The sequence below is a fragment of the Microplitis mediator genome, chromosome 6 (genome assembly GCF_029852145.1).
Source record: "Microplitis mediator isolate UGA2020A chromosome 6, iyMicMedi2.1, whole genome shotgun sequence".
NCBI classification, from domain to species: Eukaryota; Metazoa; Arthropoda; class Insecta; order Hymenoptera; family Braconidae; genus Microplitis; species Microplitis mediator.
Window position 1 is genome coordinate 816,303 of NC_079974.1, and position 17,467 is coordinate 833,769.

Here is a 17,467-nt window from a genome sequence, read left to right on the forward strand (position 1 = left end):
TTCTCTTTGAATTCTTAGCTGTAACTAACGACAGAATGCATAAATAAACAAATGAAAATATATTAAATATTGAAATATAGTGGGAATGGGAAAGGATACGTGTCCTTTGGACAATCGATGCGTTACATGTTTTAGCTTTTATTTCAAAATATTTATGCCATTTCGCGGTCATAGTCTCACTCTTTCTAAAAACTGCGCATTATGTTGCTATTAGAGCCAATTGATTTTCAGAAAAAAAATTATATATTTGCCTACATATTGTCCACTTTAACTTATGCATGAAATAAATATTAAAACTTTTCGTTATTTTTATTTCAACTCGGAAAATTTAAGTATTCCATTAATTAGAATTGAACAAATAGATCTTGGAATATTTATATGACATATTTATATTTAGAGAAAGTTATCAAATTTTTTTTTCTCTTCAAATAAAATCTATCCAAAAAAATTACATTTGAAAATTTTTTTTTGCTTTAATTTTTTAATGTCAGTGTAGATTTGATGTTGAATCGCATCCGCTTCGATCCATAATTTTAATTTTGAAATAGATTTATATTTAATAAAAACATGTTTTTATATCTTCAACATCATTAAAAAAATTTTTTTTTCCTAATTTTTAATATGTTACACGATATCCAGTCATTCCATTCGCAAATTTTACGCTTTTTATTCCACTCCGCGGAATTTTTTCAAAAGTAATATCAATATTTCCGCCCTGTTCATCAACGACGGAGTCAATTTTAGTCCAAAGAGATCAAGCAAACAATAATATGCTCGGCATTGATTCTGGAAATTTTTACCCCGTATACATATCGATCAGGTAAATAATAAATATGTGTGCGCAACATTACATATGCCATATGCAAAAAATAGTAATTACCATAAATTTCAACAGGTCCCCGAGGATTCTGAAATACTAATTCGACAAAAAATATTTCACTTGACTTAATTTAAAGAAATTATTGACCACAATATTGATAAAAATTTTGGTTTATTTTTTTTTTTTTTATTTATTAGGTAACAAGTATTAAATTTGATACATTTTCATAATTCAACAATAGAAATGTCATTTTTTAATAAATTATACAATGTGCTCATCACTAGTGGATAGATATATTTATTCAAAAAATTCATATATATATATATATATATTAGGGCGTTTCAAAAAAAACAAGAATTTTTTTTTTTTCTCGGAACCAGGCTCAAAAGTTTCGTTTAGATGCCAAAATAGGCCTCTGAAAATATGAGCCCTTAATATTAATATTAAGGTAGTCCGCATTGCACTTTTTGATTTTCCATAAGAATAACACAGGAAAAAAAATTTTTTTTTCTTCTGATTTTTGAAACTAATGAACCGTAAATTACATTGTAATGTCCATCACATATTTTTGTAGAGAATTGAACGCTCTACAAAAAAAGTCTCTTATAATTTTTTGATAAATTCGTCTGCACGAAAGTTATTGGAGCTGGAAGTCAAATCTACAGAAAATTTCGAGATCTTTTTACTTTTCCAGCAAAACTATTAGACTTATCAAAAAATGTCATAGAACTTTTTTTGTAGACAACTTTATTCCCTACAAATTATTTTCAATAAAGTTCATTCAAATTCCGCATTGTTTTCTAATTATTTTCATTTTAATGCCAAGCTCATAAAAATAATAGTTTTCTAATCGATTTTGAGAATTTAACGTTAAAATGAAAATAATTAGAAAACAATGCGGAATTTGAATGAACCTTATTGAAAATAATTTGTAGGGAATAAAGTTGTCTACAAAAAAAGTCCTATGACATTTTTTGATAAGTCTAATAGTTTTGCTGGAAAAGTAAAAAGATCTCGAAATTTTCTGTAGATTTGATTTCCAGCTCCAATAACTTTCGTGCAGACGAATTTATCAAAAAATGATAAGAGACTTTTTTTGTAGAGCGTTCAATTTTCTACAAAAATATGTGATGGACATTACAATGTAATTTACGGTTCATTAGTTTCAAAAATCAGAAGAAAAAAAAATTTTTTTTCCTGTGTTATTCTTATGGAAAATCAAAAAGTGCAATGCGGACTACCTTAATATTAATAAAATTTTAATACGGTTATGACAGTTGAAAGTCATTGCATATTTTTTAAAAGTGGGGGGCACTGACTGAGAATGCCCTTAAAATTGTGTGTGTGTGTGTATATATATAATTAAAATAATTATTGTACAGATGTGTGAAACGCTAAAACGAACCAATAATATTCTGAGCGTTATTATTTATCAGTTCATCACGTGGACACGGATAATTGTTGGACTTGATAAAAATATCGTGGGAAACTAGTAAACCTTGCAGTTTAACGTGTAATAGTATATTACATACCTAGGCCAGTAAAATAAGAAAAGTCTCAGAGCACATGTAATTGTTGGCCGAGGCGAAGCCGAGGCTGACAAACATGTGGTCTGAGGCTTTCTTTTTTACTGGCCAAGGTGCGTATACTATTTTTCTGCTCGACGAAGCCGGAAAGTTGCAACTTCGTTTAGGGCAGCGGCCCGAAAGTTGCCACTTTCCGGCCGGAGGGCAGAAAAATATTTTTTTAAACTAAATTGAATATTTTCATTAACATCAACTATTATTTTTTATATTAAATTTTACAAAATATTTACAGTTTACACGCAAAAAGAAAAAAAAACAATCACAGTTTCATGATTGCATGGTCGGGGTTCCATATTAGAAATTTAAAAAAAAAATACATTTCTAAATAATGATTTTACTCTCAGTAGTAAATTCTACAGTTTCAAATATACTTTGAATTATATAATCAGAAAAGATCCTAACATTATTATTTGAAAACATTTTTTTTTCTCGTGTATGAGATGTAAATTAATTAGTAAACTTTTATCCAATCAGTACCCATATAAAAAAATTGTTTAAAAAACGTTGACTTTTTTGAACGTAAAAATGTAATACGATGACGAACTTTGAAACTGCACGGAAAGAAAATTATGGCAGCGGTTCCCATAATTCTGTGAAATTTTTTCCTATACCATCATAGGAATTACGACCATAAATTATGAGAGCGGTTCCTATAATTATAGGAATGTTTCCCATAATTATAGGAATAGTTCCTATAATTATGAGAATGATACCCATAACACTATAGGAATGGTTCCTATAATTATAGGAATGGTTCCTATAATTTATAGGAATACTTTCTATAATATTATAGGAACCATTCCCATAACATTATGGGAACCATTCCCATAATGGTATGGGAACTATTCTCATACTATTATGGGGATGGTTCCCATAATATATGGGAACCATTCCTATAGTAGTATAGGTACTATTCCCATACCATTATGGGAACCATTCCCATAATGCATAGCAAAACTTCCCATAATTTTCTTTCCGTGTGCCCCGATAAAATATGTTTAGATCCAAGCATATATGATTAGATCCAAACATGGCTTGGATCCAAACTTTGGCGCGATCCAAGCGGATCCAAACAGATCTGACAATATCCAAAGAGATCTCACTTTATCTAAGTATATCCAAACAGATCTCAAAATATCAAAAGAGATCCAAACAGATCTCAAAATGTCTAAAGAGATCCAAATAAATTTCACTATATTCACGAATATATAAGTGTATCCAAGCAGATCTGCGTAAATGTCGATCTTGAAGAAATCTACATAGATTTAAGCACATATATCTAAAGAAGTTTCACTACATTCTAATGAATACATGTATAAGTATATTATACTTTAGACCATTCTAAAAACAATATATACTTATATCTTGGATTTTATTGCTATTACCTCTTAATGCTTTTGATGAACCTATGTATAACATATATCGAAAGTCAATTGATATTTAAATAAAAAAAATAGATGAATACTTTGGAAACATTGATCAAACTGATTTATTTTATTTATTCATTGCAATATCAAGTATATGATTTAAATAACGTATATATCAAAGTCAGTATACTGATTATACATATAGACACACATTTTTGGATATAGTCATAAATTCTTAGATATACGTATATCTGCTTGGATATGAATTATTTTTGCATCTATATATCCGCATACATACAATTGGGTCTGAGCAGATATAACAATATGTACTTATATCTGCTTGGATATAAATCTTTATATTTGCTTATATATAGTTGAATCTGAGCAGATATAACTATATATACTTGTATATGCATAGATATAAGCATATCTGCATGGATATCAATTTTTATATCTGCTTATATATAGTTGGATCTAAGCAGATATACTTATATATGCTTGGATATGCGTATATCTACTTGGATATCAATCTTAATACATCTCTATATCTGCTTATATATGCTTATATCTAGCAAGATTAAATATTTGGATGTGTTTGGATATAAACAGATATAACGAGATCCAGACATATCTGGTTGGATCCAAACGTTTTTTATCATTATACCAAATATAAGTCTCAACGCAATATTTTTAAGCACTACACTTAAACTCGTTTAAGTCATACGCTTAAATCGAGTTTTAGCGCCACCGCAAAACTCATATCAGCACTACACTCAAATCCTTACACTCATAAATTGACAGAACTAGAAAAAAAAGGTTATGGAAATAAATATTGCTATAGATTAAAGAAATGACAATAAACCCATTTATTGATAATACTTGATGATAGGATGATGAATTCCACTCGGTTAATTTATTTTTCACCCAGGAATCCATAAATGATTATTTTTAATTCCAATTATGTAAATAATCTTTTAAAGGCTCTTAAGAACGATGAATAGGTTAAAGGTATAATATAAACACGGGGAAAAAAGATGCAAAATACGCGCTGAGTCTTACGCGGGAACTTGTTTTACTATACTCTCTGGACTTGCTATAGTATCGTACGGAAAATATAAGTCACTCACTTAAACAGAGTATTGCGATAATACTTAAACTTTTTTATATCATATTCGCAATACCAATTTATTAAAAAAGTGTATACCAATCGGACTTAAACTTTTTTTTCAGTGTATGGTCTCTCTCGATCACCACATAATGAAATATAACTCGTTCTTTAATTTAAATAATGTTATCAACAAAAAAATAGAAAAAATAGCGTTTTCAAAATTATTCTCGGATATTTTATATTAGGGGTGTGCGAATACTCGAAACTTCGAATTATTCGAGGCGAATCGAACCAAACAATTCGATTCAAGATTCACCTCGAAGATTCGAAATGTTCGAATAGTTCGAATAATTTGAAAGGTTCGAATACTTCGAAAGATTCGAATAGTATCGAAACTTTACCGAATCTTCGGTAAATAGGGGAGCCTAGGGCACGAGGCCTCCCTCAAAAATTAGGTAAAATTTTTTTTTCTATTTTCCGTCAAGTTATGACCTCTATAATGTTTTTATCATATTTGAGGCCAATATGTGATATGTGGGGTAAAATGGATCAATTAAAAAAAAAAATTAACTTGACGGAAAATTAAAAAAAAAATAATTTTTTCGTTGCAATTTTTTTATCGAGTGGTCCATTATACCCCACATATCACATATTGGCCTAAAATATCATAAAAACATTATTGAGGTTATAACTTGACGGAAAATAAAAAAAAATTTTTATCTAATTTTTGAAGGGGGCCTTCATATGAAAAATAAAAATATTTTGTGATGGTGAGCTGGAGAGGACCAGTATTCGAGGGCACCTGTGATGTGAAATTGTGATATTTTGTGCTTAATCTATTTTTTTTTTCCTTATCACTATGACTATTGTTACTAAAATTACTTAAAAACTATTATAACTAGTATACTTAAACCTAGGCCTAAAATTCTAATAATACGTTTATGTTTTTGCGTAAATAACTAATTACTACTTTCCTATTGCTATTTCTTATTACTAGTCTGACTTAAGAACTATTTCTTATTTATATTTCTATTATTTCTTATAAATATGACTTATACTTTTATTTACAACTAAATTTTTGTATTACTCTTATATACTATTTGGGTTTATTTTTTATTATAAACATTATTATTTTCTTTCGGAAATGACGTATTATTTATTTATACTTATATGGCTGTGTTTTTTTAGTTTAAGTTGAATGAATATACCGAGATATAAAATTATATGGATGTACGGAATAAGTATGAGAATACGCGGCCGAGCGAAAATTATTCTAAGTCCTGAGCACCAAAGTCAAAGGAAATAAAATAAAAACGCTTATATAGATTTCAAATGAATCGTTTAAAAGATTCAAGAGATTGAAAGAATTATAAAATGAACTGAAATACAAGAAATATTAGTTGAAATTAAAATAAACTCTAATATTTCAATCGTTCATTCTTTCATTCTCTATCCGTCCGCGCGGATTATCGTCGCTTACACGGCTAAGTTCCCGGGACTTAGTGTTTACTTAACGAATTCCTTTTCTTTAAATTCAATTTTATCTTTGATAAAATTAATTTTACTCGATTTCCTTTGACTTTGTAACTCGGGACTTAGAAAATATTTCACAACAGTAGACTCTCGATGTCAACAACAGAGGGCGATGGAATTTATTCCCGTCCACAGTTACGGCGAATAGATATAATGATAAAACCGCGCATTTAAGCCCGTAGAGGCGAACCTAGTTCTCCAGAGACGTTGTCTGAGAAGACCATTCACGGACAACTAACGGAAACTCTCGTACCAGGCGTCCGACCGGACCAGGTAAGTGCAGTTTTTCACTTCTCATGGAGGGTTGAGGGACTCCACCCTGAGGCCTTCTGCCAAGGGGTGGTGGGTACTTGTGAACCGAGTAGGTGAGGGTCTGTTGGAGACCATCCACTGACCCTCATGGGACGGGACTTCGTGTAGGGCCGACGGGGTAGTCGACTAGACTCCCCTGAAGCAACCGGGAAGGGGGGTAGACCGCGATCTTAGACCGCGTAAAGTTTGGTATGTGTGTGTGTGTGTGTGTGTGTGTGTGTGTGTGTGTGTGTGTGTGTATATTTTGTGTGTTACGGGACCGCGTGGAATTATTTAATAACCAGCGACATTTTGTTATTAAACCGCGTTAAAAGTATGGATATTATTTATTGTAAAGGTAGTAGAACTGAGCATTGAAGCTCATGTAAAAAGGTTTTGTTTGCTTTCTTATTTAAATAAAGTTTTTGACTATTGTTTATTTGTAAAAACTGTCTATAAATTAAAGACCCCTTTTGAACCCTGGACTCCGGCGAGCTAAACCAAGCAAAAAGGGGTAACTGTTTATTTGGAATTATCAATGTACTGATGTATAATTGATAACAAATGACTCATTCAGCTAAGTTCTGATTTTCCGGTATTTAAAATGATTTGTCTTAATTAATTTGGGTTATATTTAATGTTTGATGAAATGTTTAATTTAAACTGGTTTATTTCACTCGTTACAATTTAAAAAAATTTATTTTAAGTGGAAAGATAATGAATAATAAAAAAAAACAATTATTTAAAATAATTTTTATATTTTATATAAAATATGGCCGTGCTTGCCGCACGCGACGCTTACTACTATCTCTGTTAGGCTCTTGCTAATATATACAACTACATATGATTATATGCAGCCATCTATCGATAATGTGCGTTAAAGAAATATTTATTGACTATATTAATAACTATTATTTGGTGAAAATAAATATTTATTCAAGTCAAAGAAGGCTTTGTTGATATTACGAATATTTATTTGAGATAAACCATAGAATGATTTAATTGTAATAAATATTTATTTCTCTCAAAGAAACTTCTCACAAGAGTTTTAATAAATCTAGTTTATTACTCTCAAATAAATCCTTTTATCAGTACACGCTTAGCTATCGAATCTTGGCAGATTAAAAAAGGGCCAACGCTGGCCCAATTTTCATCATTGCCGGTTCCTACCTGGGATATACAGTTCATATATAATTGTATATAATTAAAAATAATTGAAAGTTACAAAAAAATCACGAAAATTACATTTACAAAAATGGACATCAAACAGGCTTATTATGTCAAGATTGTTCGATCGTAAATGCATGTTGACTGGAAATGACTTTTGAAATTTTCCCCGTGACGAGTCTCAAACCCAATTAAATTGCAATTTTACATTCAAATGAGATAAAAATAATTATACTATCAAATCAATCATAGAGAATGAAAAGTTCTACTAAAGACTAAAAACTAATAAATAATTATTCGATATTATAAAATTCATAGTTTATCGAATTACATATTAACTGGTACTTCATTAGCATGATCATCATCATTCAATCTAGAGCAGATATGTTATGGATCAGGCAAATAATATAATATTTATTATAAAAAAATTTTATAGTTTGCGACTAAGCATTGTAGCAAATATTGTTAGTTATTTTTCTTGTTCAGTATTTCATTTTTTTTAATTGTTTACGATAACTTTGTTATCGAGTTGACATTTGAAATAATAAATAATAAACTTTTATCAGCATAATTGCTGGAATATTCTCTATCATATCGTGGCAATTTTTTTTTTACTCATACTACTACTACTACTACTACTACTACTACTACTACTACCACTACTAATATTTGAAAAAGTTGCTTTTCATCACGTATACACGTTTTTAGGTAGAAAAACGTTTATATTGTAACATTGTTTACGATAGCTTTGTTGTCGAGCTGACATTTGAAACAATAAATAATGAAACTTATATCAGTATAATTGCTGCAATATTCTCTATGATATTGGACAAGGTTGCTGCTGACGCAAATGAGTTTTCAGGTATAAAAATGTCCATTTTTCGGTGATTGGTACGCAGAAGCTCACAGAAATTCAACGAAGCATTACTGGTAAGAAATAATTATTTTTCTTTAATATTTAAAAAAATAAAATATAATTGATTTTTTCTGCATAAAAAATATCCAGGGACGCTTGTATAGAATTTATATGTTAAATAAAATTTTATATATATATACGTATGTATATGGGGCATTCCACGCCAAATCGACCACTTTTGAACCCTACCCCTTTAGATTTGGCTGAAATTTTTTCTCTATTTGTACCCCATCAAAAACGTATCTCAAAATTTTTTTTTAAATTTTTTCACCCAACCAAAAAAAAGTTATGAATTTTTGAAAAAATGGCTTTTTTTATTTAAAATAACTATATCATTTATTTAAAATTCGAGTGTTTGGGAGGTTTTTTTTTTTTAATTTTTGTTTTTAAATGTACTTTTCGAAAAAAAATACAAAAAAATTACTGCAACCTATCTTCATTGTTTTTTTTTTTTTTATTTTTGGAAACAATCAAAAATTTTTCGATGTTTACCATTTTTGATTTTTGATTTTTTTTTTTTCTTATAAAACTGACATTTTCTGCAAATCTCCATATTTTTTTAGATCGATGTTATTTCGATTTATATTTTTTATTCCCAGTTGAAAAACAAAATTCTTTTTAACTAGCCTTATTTCTCATGACACCATGCTTAAAATTTTTGAGAGTGCTCAGAAAACCTTGAAATTTAGAAAAAAAAATAAAAACAATAAATTTAAATGGTAATCATCGAAATAATTTGAATTTTGTTAGAAAAATCAAGTTTAAAAATAGAAGGACTTTCTGAATAATTTGTTTATATTTTTTTCTGAAAACTACACGGAAAAAAAAATTCTACCAAAATTTACGATGTTAACATCGTAATCTCGGACTAGACTTTTATTAATGTCAATTTTTAAATGTTTTATTTCAAAATTTATTATGTGGGCTATGTTTTTTACTATTTAACATCGTAATTTCAACAAAGACTTTTAGGATTAAAAATTACTGCAAAAATTACAATTTAACATCGTAAAAAAAAATAAATAAAAATTACACTTTAAAAACTATATTTATTCATACATTTAATATTTCTATTTACTTTTTAACAAAATAAATATTACAGTGCTGCCTCTGTTATAATACGATGGAAGCTATAAAAAGTACGATGTTACATCGTACTTTTTAAATAGTAACTGGGTCCTCCGCAAGTCGTTTATATGGATCTTAAAAACAACATATAGTGTAGGCCCTTCGGTGGCCGAGTGGTCCAAGGCGTCGGACACTTCGCACTCGAAAGGACTCGGGTTCGAATCCAACTGCCGAACGATTATTATTTTAATCTTTTATTTAAAATTTCTCTTCAAATTTTACGATGTTACATCATAATTTATATTAAAGAGCTTAAGACTTCGTATTGTTTGTCTGAAGTATTATTTCTTAAATGAAATTTCCAACCCTACATCGTAAAAATTACGATGTGAAAAGTCTAGTCCACCAATACAATAATTAATAGGACAAATTACGATGTTAGCATTGTAAATTTAACTAGGATTTTTTTTCCGTGTACATTTAAAAACAAAGAAAATATAAAAAAAGAGTTTTCATTTGGTTCATTTTTGGACAAATGCTGGAAAATCGAAAACAATTTCTTCTACACTCATTGTTTTATGGTTGAAGAACGGTGTTATGAGAAATAAGGCTATAGTTAAAAAAAATTTGTTTTTCAACTAGGAATAAAAAATATAAATCGAAAAAACATCCCTCCAAAAAAATTTGAGGATTTGCAGAAAATGTCAGTTTTATATGAAAAAAAAAAATAAAAAATAAAGAATGGTAAGCATCGAAAAATTTTTTATTTTTTTCAAAAATCTAAAAAAAAACAATGAAGATAGGTTGCGATAATTTTTTTGTATCTTTTTTCGAAAAGTACATTTAAAAACAAAAATTTTGAAAAAAAAAAAACGTCTCAATCAGTCGAATTTTGAAAAAGTTATAGCTATTTTAAATGAATCGTTCATTTGAGAAACCTCATAAGTCAAGAAAACAAAATTTTTCAGGAAACACAAAAAAACTTTTTTTTGGAAAAACTTGACATTAAAATAATAAATAAATAATTGAATACAATAATGTTAGCGTCTCTGAAAAAGATTCCAACACGAAATATTTAATTTTTTAAATGAAACTACTTAAAAAAATTATTTAAAGTTGATTGACGTATGGGGTTTCTCAAACAAACCGGAAAAATAAGTTATAAAATCATTGTTTTTTTAAATGTTTCCACTCAAATCATTTATTACACTGATAAAATGAAGTATTAAATATGTATTTGAACTCTGAAACTCAGAAATTACAAAAAATTATAATTAATTTAAATATTTTAATCAGTCATATAACAGTCAACAATAAAACGACATTTGAAATTAATTTCCCAAGAAAGCGCGAATTTTAAATAAAAAAAATAAAAAAATTATTTCTGTAAAACTAAAACTGCATACACTGATAGAAGGATTTTTTAATATTTAATAAGCCTTATTAACTGTTAATAAATGATTTTTTAACATGAGATGAGTTAATAAATATTTATTAACAGTTGATAAATCATTTATTTAATGCGATTTTTTAACAGTTAATAAATATTTAGTAACAGTTAACAAATAGTTATTAATAGTAAATAAATCATTCATTAAAGACAATTTATTAACTGTTAATAAATCATTTATTAAAACAGTTAAATAAAAAGTGAGCATAAAAGCTTTACTTTGACACTTTTTGTAACCTCACAACTTCAATAAATAATAAAATTTAATTAGATGAGATCGATTTATAGTTCTCTTATAAAAAAAATAGAGAAAATAAAAGGAATAAAAAAAAAAATAGTTGTAATTTATTAATATTTAATAAATTCTTCTATCAGTGTGCATATATATTTTTAATTATACCTCTGTACTATTGTAATTACTGTATTATTTAAATTGAATAATTGTTTTACTTTTCCGCTTCAGGATATAAAATAAAAAAATGTCGAAAATAATTTTATTATTATCAATTTTCGTATTGATTGGTCTCTATGTTGGTGCAGCTACAGCTGCAGGCTGTGATGGCCAGTGGGTAAGTAATTATCATAACACAGTGAAAGAAAAAAAAAATTACACGCAAAGAATTTTGAGTAAAAATTGCCCATAAAGTTTGGTACTGTAAGGATATCTAGTCAGTAACCAAACTTTTATTATGTTGTTAGTAGAAATTGCACTTTACTTATATGCTATCGAATAGTATATTTTATAATGTGGATGGGGAAAATTTCGATATTTTCCACGTGTCCTCACAGTATTATATTTTTTAGGTAATTTTTACTGAAAATTTCTACTGAAAAATGAAAATTCGATAAAATATAAATTTTTTTAGTGCCATCCATCAGAAGGATACAAGTGTTGTGCAGGACATTCATGCAGTTCGTACGCTTGGCAAGGTAAATGCAAAAATGATCATCAAGCTGAAGCAGACCAAATGGCGGCAGCACCCACGGGAAAATAATTATAACATACAGTGAAGATTAATAAATGCATTGTATCAATTAATAAAAATCTCTTGTTGACAAACAAAATTTTACTGTACGTGTTTTCATTCTCAAGAGATGTTTCTGATATTCTTTAGATAACCTGTACGAAGTCGCAGTTAATGATTTATTAATTTTTTTTATTATGAATAGTTATTTATATTTTTTTTAACTTCCCGCTAAGAAAATTGAAAATTTTCAGAAATTCGGGATGTGATTGGTTTCGGTCCGATTTACGAAAATCGAATTTCTAAGAAATTTTAACGTTTTGAGCTTCTAGGAAGCTATTCTGACTCATTTCAAGATGATGTCTGAGTGTATGTATGTACGTATGTAAATACCTGTATCTTTTGAACGGAGAAACCGATAGGAATTTTATCGATCACTGGAACTTCACCTGCTCCAAAAAATGACAGCTGTACTGGCAAAAGGTTTTCTCTGTAGTTTCCCCTTGTCGTTACAGCCCCACGGCAAAAAGCTCGGATATAGGACACCATGTAATGCAATGATGCAGTACAGAAGCTCAAGTCGGTCCACAGCTGCATGAAAAAGAGAAGGGAATAAAAAAGGTAGCATTTGCGATTAAAGGCAAAAAAGTGTAAAAGAAAGACAAGGCTATATACACTGTTAACAATAATAAAAAAATCTGTCTATCAGTTGACCCTGCGGGCCAGCCCTAAAACTTCCCGCTGTTTTCGAGCTCCTCGAGCTCGAAAACATTATTATGGGAACATTTTCGAGCTCTTCGAGCTCGAAACTATTTTTGTATGCCATTGTGTTCGAGAAAACCGTTTTTTTGCACCTTGGAAAAAATGTTTTTATAAAATTTTATAAAAAAATATAAAATTTTGTAAGATTTTATAAAATTTCGCAGCAAAATTTTATAAAAATTCATACAATTTTATAGAATTTTATAAAATTTTATAAAATTCAATAAAATTTTATAAATTTCTGGTAGAGCACTTGGCGTGATACCGAATTGGTCTGAGTTCGATTCCCAGTTCGGGCTATCTATATTTTTCTAAATTTATCTATAAATTGTCTTATTGAGAAGGTCATTTGCATGTTTGCATGTTTAGGTTTCCACTATATTTAAATGGCCCCAGATTTCTGGACAAATTCTGACCACAGTCTGACTCGAATCTTGACCAATAATCTTGGTCAAGAATCTGCACGGAGAAAAAAATATTGTTCTCAGAAGTATACTGTATAGTTACAGTAACAATACGCAATAGTTATCTAATAGATTGTTATTGCAACGATCTAACTGTATCGTTCTGACAACAATACGGTAGATAGCTCTGAGACCTATACCCCTGTTGAAAATATCCAATAGATTCCAATAAAAAAGAATCATATCAGAATCTATTGTGCTTTTGTCGCAGTAATTCCTTTTACAAACCAATACCGATTTTATAGTGGAATAATCCAATGGGGGTGGATAACGTTCTATTGGAGTATATAAGTAAGAATATTTTTTATGTGGATATCCAGTTATGCCAATGGACATGGTTTATCTTATGTCAATATATTGGGCTATTCAGATAAAGTCTATTTTGTCTTTTATAAATTTCAAGAGGATGATCCTTTTAGAATTTACAACTCACACTTTTGGTCTTGATTAGGCTCCTTGAGCTCGAAAACAGCGGGATGTTTTGGGGCTGGCCCGCAGGGCCAACCGACACCCACATTTTTAACTTCCCGCTAAGAAAATCGACGATTTTCGAAAAATTGGGAAGTTATTGTTTTCACCCCGATCATTGTGAATATATTTTCGAGCTCTTCGAGCTCGAAAAATGTCAGTGATCAAAATCAAGATTTGAATGAGTTTCGACTGAGGTCAGAGCAATAATATATGGAATATCCGAGAAAAACATTAAAGACTGGGTTTTTTCAATTTTTTGCTGACAATATATGACCAGTCTATAACTTTTTAACTATTGAACCGATTTGGATGGTTGAGGCAGCAATCGAAAGAGCTTGTTGGCCATCAACTTTTCTGAAAATTTCAGATCATTTGATCAAGTAGACTCGAAAATATTGCCGAATTACAGAAAAAAAAATTTTTTTTTTTTTTAGTTTTTTATTGATTTCTCAGATACAACTTGAACGATCGACTTCAAAATTTGATCAGCTTTAGAACTCAATAAAACACGTCGATTGCCGCCTCAACCATCGAAACCGGTTGATTCGTTCGTGAGATATCGCGGGAGAAAGAAATTCCAAAAAACGGTTTTTTGCGAATATCTTTGAAACGACTCAGTCAAACAATTTTAAAATTTGATCAGCTCTAGAACTCAATAAGACTCGTCGATTGCCGCCTCAACCATCAAAAGCGGTCAATTCGTTCGTGAGATATCGTGGGAGAAAGAAATGCTTAAAACGGTTTTTTTCGAAAACAATGGGATACAAAAGTATTTTCGAGCTCGAAGAGCTCGAAAATGTATTCACAACAATGTTTTCGAACTCAAGAAGCTCGAAAACAGCGGAAAGTTTTGGGGCTGGCCCGCAGAGTCAACCGATAGACAGATTTTTTTTTTTCAATTTTAAAAAAAAATTTTGTAGAAGTCACAAATAATCGACAAATTGTTATATTCATAGATTTTTTTCTCGAAATTGTATTTCAAATGAAGTTGAACAACCAAAATTATGCTATTGTCGAAAAAAAATTTAATGGTGGAAAACTTCACCTTTATTGTTGTAGATCATGCAAAGATGGATAAAAAGGGTACAAGTAAAGATGGTTCTCCGAAAGATAATTCTACCATTGGTGAAATTCCCGCGTCTGCAAATACCTCAACTGCACTCGCTGGTCCAACAATTCATTCCTTTGCTGATGAACGCACCAAGCATTCGTCAAAAGAACGAAATGAAAAAAAGGTCCAGGATGTGACCTCTTCTTCAAGCAGCTCTTCTGAATCAGCTGAAGACTCAGAATCATCTGAAGATTCAGGAACTTGTGATGGATGGCACTAAAAAAATTTATATTTTATCGAATTTTCATTTTTCAGTAGAAATTTTCAGTAAAAATTACCTAAAAAATATAATACTGTGAGGACACGTGGAAAATATCGAAATTTTCCCCATCCACATTATAAAATATACTATTCGATAGCATATAAGTAAAGTGCAATTTCTACTAACAACATAATAAAAGTTTGGTTACTGACTAGATGTCCTTACAGTACCAAACTTTATGGGCAATTTTTACTCAAAATTCTTTGCGTGTAATTTTTTTTTTCTTTTACTGTGTTATGATAATTACTTACCCACTGGCCATCACAGCCTGCAGCTGTAGCTGCACCAACATAGAGACCAATCAATACGAAAATTGATAATAATAAAATTATTTTCGACATTTTTTTATTTTATATCCTGAAGCGGAAAAGTAAAACAATTATTCAATTTAAATAATACAGTAATTACAATACTACAGAGGTATAATTAAAAATATATATGCACACTGATAGAAGAATTTATCAAATATTAATAAATTACAACTATTTTTTTTTTTTTATTCCTTTTATTTTCTCTATTTTTTTTATTAGAGAACTATAAATCGATCTCAAGGAGCTCGAAAACAGCGAGAAGTCTTGGGGCTGGCCCGCAGGGTCAACCGATAGACAGATTTTTTTTTTTCAATTTTAGAAAAAAATTTTGTAGAAGTCACAAATAATCGACAAATTGTTATATTCATAGATTTTTTTCTCGAAGTTGTATTTCAAATGAAGTTGAACAACCAAAATTATGCTATTGTCGAAAATAAAGTCTATTTATCTCTATCCAGATAAAGTCTATTTTGTCTTTTATAAATTTCAAGAGGATGATCCTTTTAGAATTTACAACTCACACTTTTGTTCTTGATTAGGATTTCCACAATCAAATGAAAATTTTTTCTACCGATGCCTAATTGTCAACATTTATTGAATATTTCAAGAATTATGATTGGATTTCCAGATCAGACTTAGTTTATCACCTTATGAATTTAAGGGGGCGATCCTTTTAGAATTTACGATTCACAGTTTTGGTCTTGATTAGGATTTCCACAATTAAATGCAAATTTTTTTTATCGGTACCTATTTGTCAATACTTATTATATATATTAGTACGAATATTGGGTTTAATAAAAATAATGTGGGAACGGATAAAATTAATATTGAAACGGTGTTTTATTATTTATTGATGTTTATAATTTGATAACTGCTGAATATAATTTTATAGAGTAAGAATTTAAGAACGACTAGCAGAAAAGAAAAATAGGGTACACGGAAAAAAAATTCGACGAAAAATTCCAATATTACTATCGTAATCCTGGACTATACTTTTATTATCTGTAACTTTCAAATATATGATACGAAAATTTACAGTTTGTAAAAGATTTTTTACTATTCACTATCGTAATTTTATTAAGAGTTTGTTGTATAAAATTCAATAAGAAATATTACAATGTTACTATCGTAAATAGTAAAAGAATAAAAAATGAGATTTAATTATAATATTTATTCTTTTATTCTTCCTCTTAATTTACAGTGCTGCCTCTATGTTTTTACAATACAAGTCACAAAAATTACGATAGTTGAATTGTAAATTTTTTGAAATGGTATAGTATATGCCATCTGAAGCGTTTCCGTATGAAAGACAAATGTCACAATACCATGATGTGATGCTTGTGTGAGTATATATACATATATATACAAATGATGACATCTACTTTGTGTGTATTATTTGTGGTTCAACTATATATCTACAGTGTAGTGCAGAAATAGAGGTTATTTTTCATGACGTTTTTTGGACAATTGTAAATAAGAAATTAAAAAAAAAACTGTGCTTTCTTCATTACAAACCTACATAGATTATGGAATATAATAATTTGGTGGTGTAAGTATAATTATTACTATTCAATTTTTATTAAACTGGATATTCTGTGGGTATATCGTTCGTTTTAAAATTATTTATCTGGTCATGAAGTTTATTTTTATAAAAATTTTAGTAGTATTATGGTCATAGGATAAATGATTCTAAAAGAATGAAAATTTCTTTTTTCTGATAAATTCAATTCTTCTAATTTTGTTACAGGATATTCTTCATTTGTCGACCATGAATAATTTACCCGGCTTTGCGAGAGGTAAAACATTTCAATAACC

The 17,467-nt window shown here is 29.2% G+C and overlaps 1 long non-coding RNA gene across 1 annotated transcript; it reads left to right on the forward strand.

Annotated features, from left to right (window-relative positions):
• Positions 1-6,672: 6,672 nt before the first annotated feature.
• On the forward strand, positions 6,673-12,387 carry LOC130669421 (uncharacterized). Its single transcript, XR_008990184.1, has 4 exons — positions 6,673-6,687; positions 8,581-8,802; positions 11,770-11,875; positions 12,173-12,387. It is a non-coding gene; the product is annotated as an uncharacterized LOC130669421 (long non-coding RNA).
• The last annotated feature ends 5,080 nt before the right edge of the window (positions 12,388-17,467 follow it).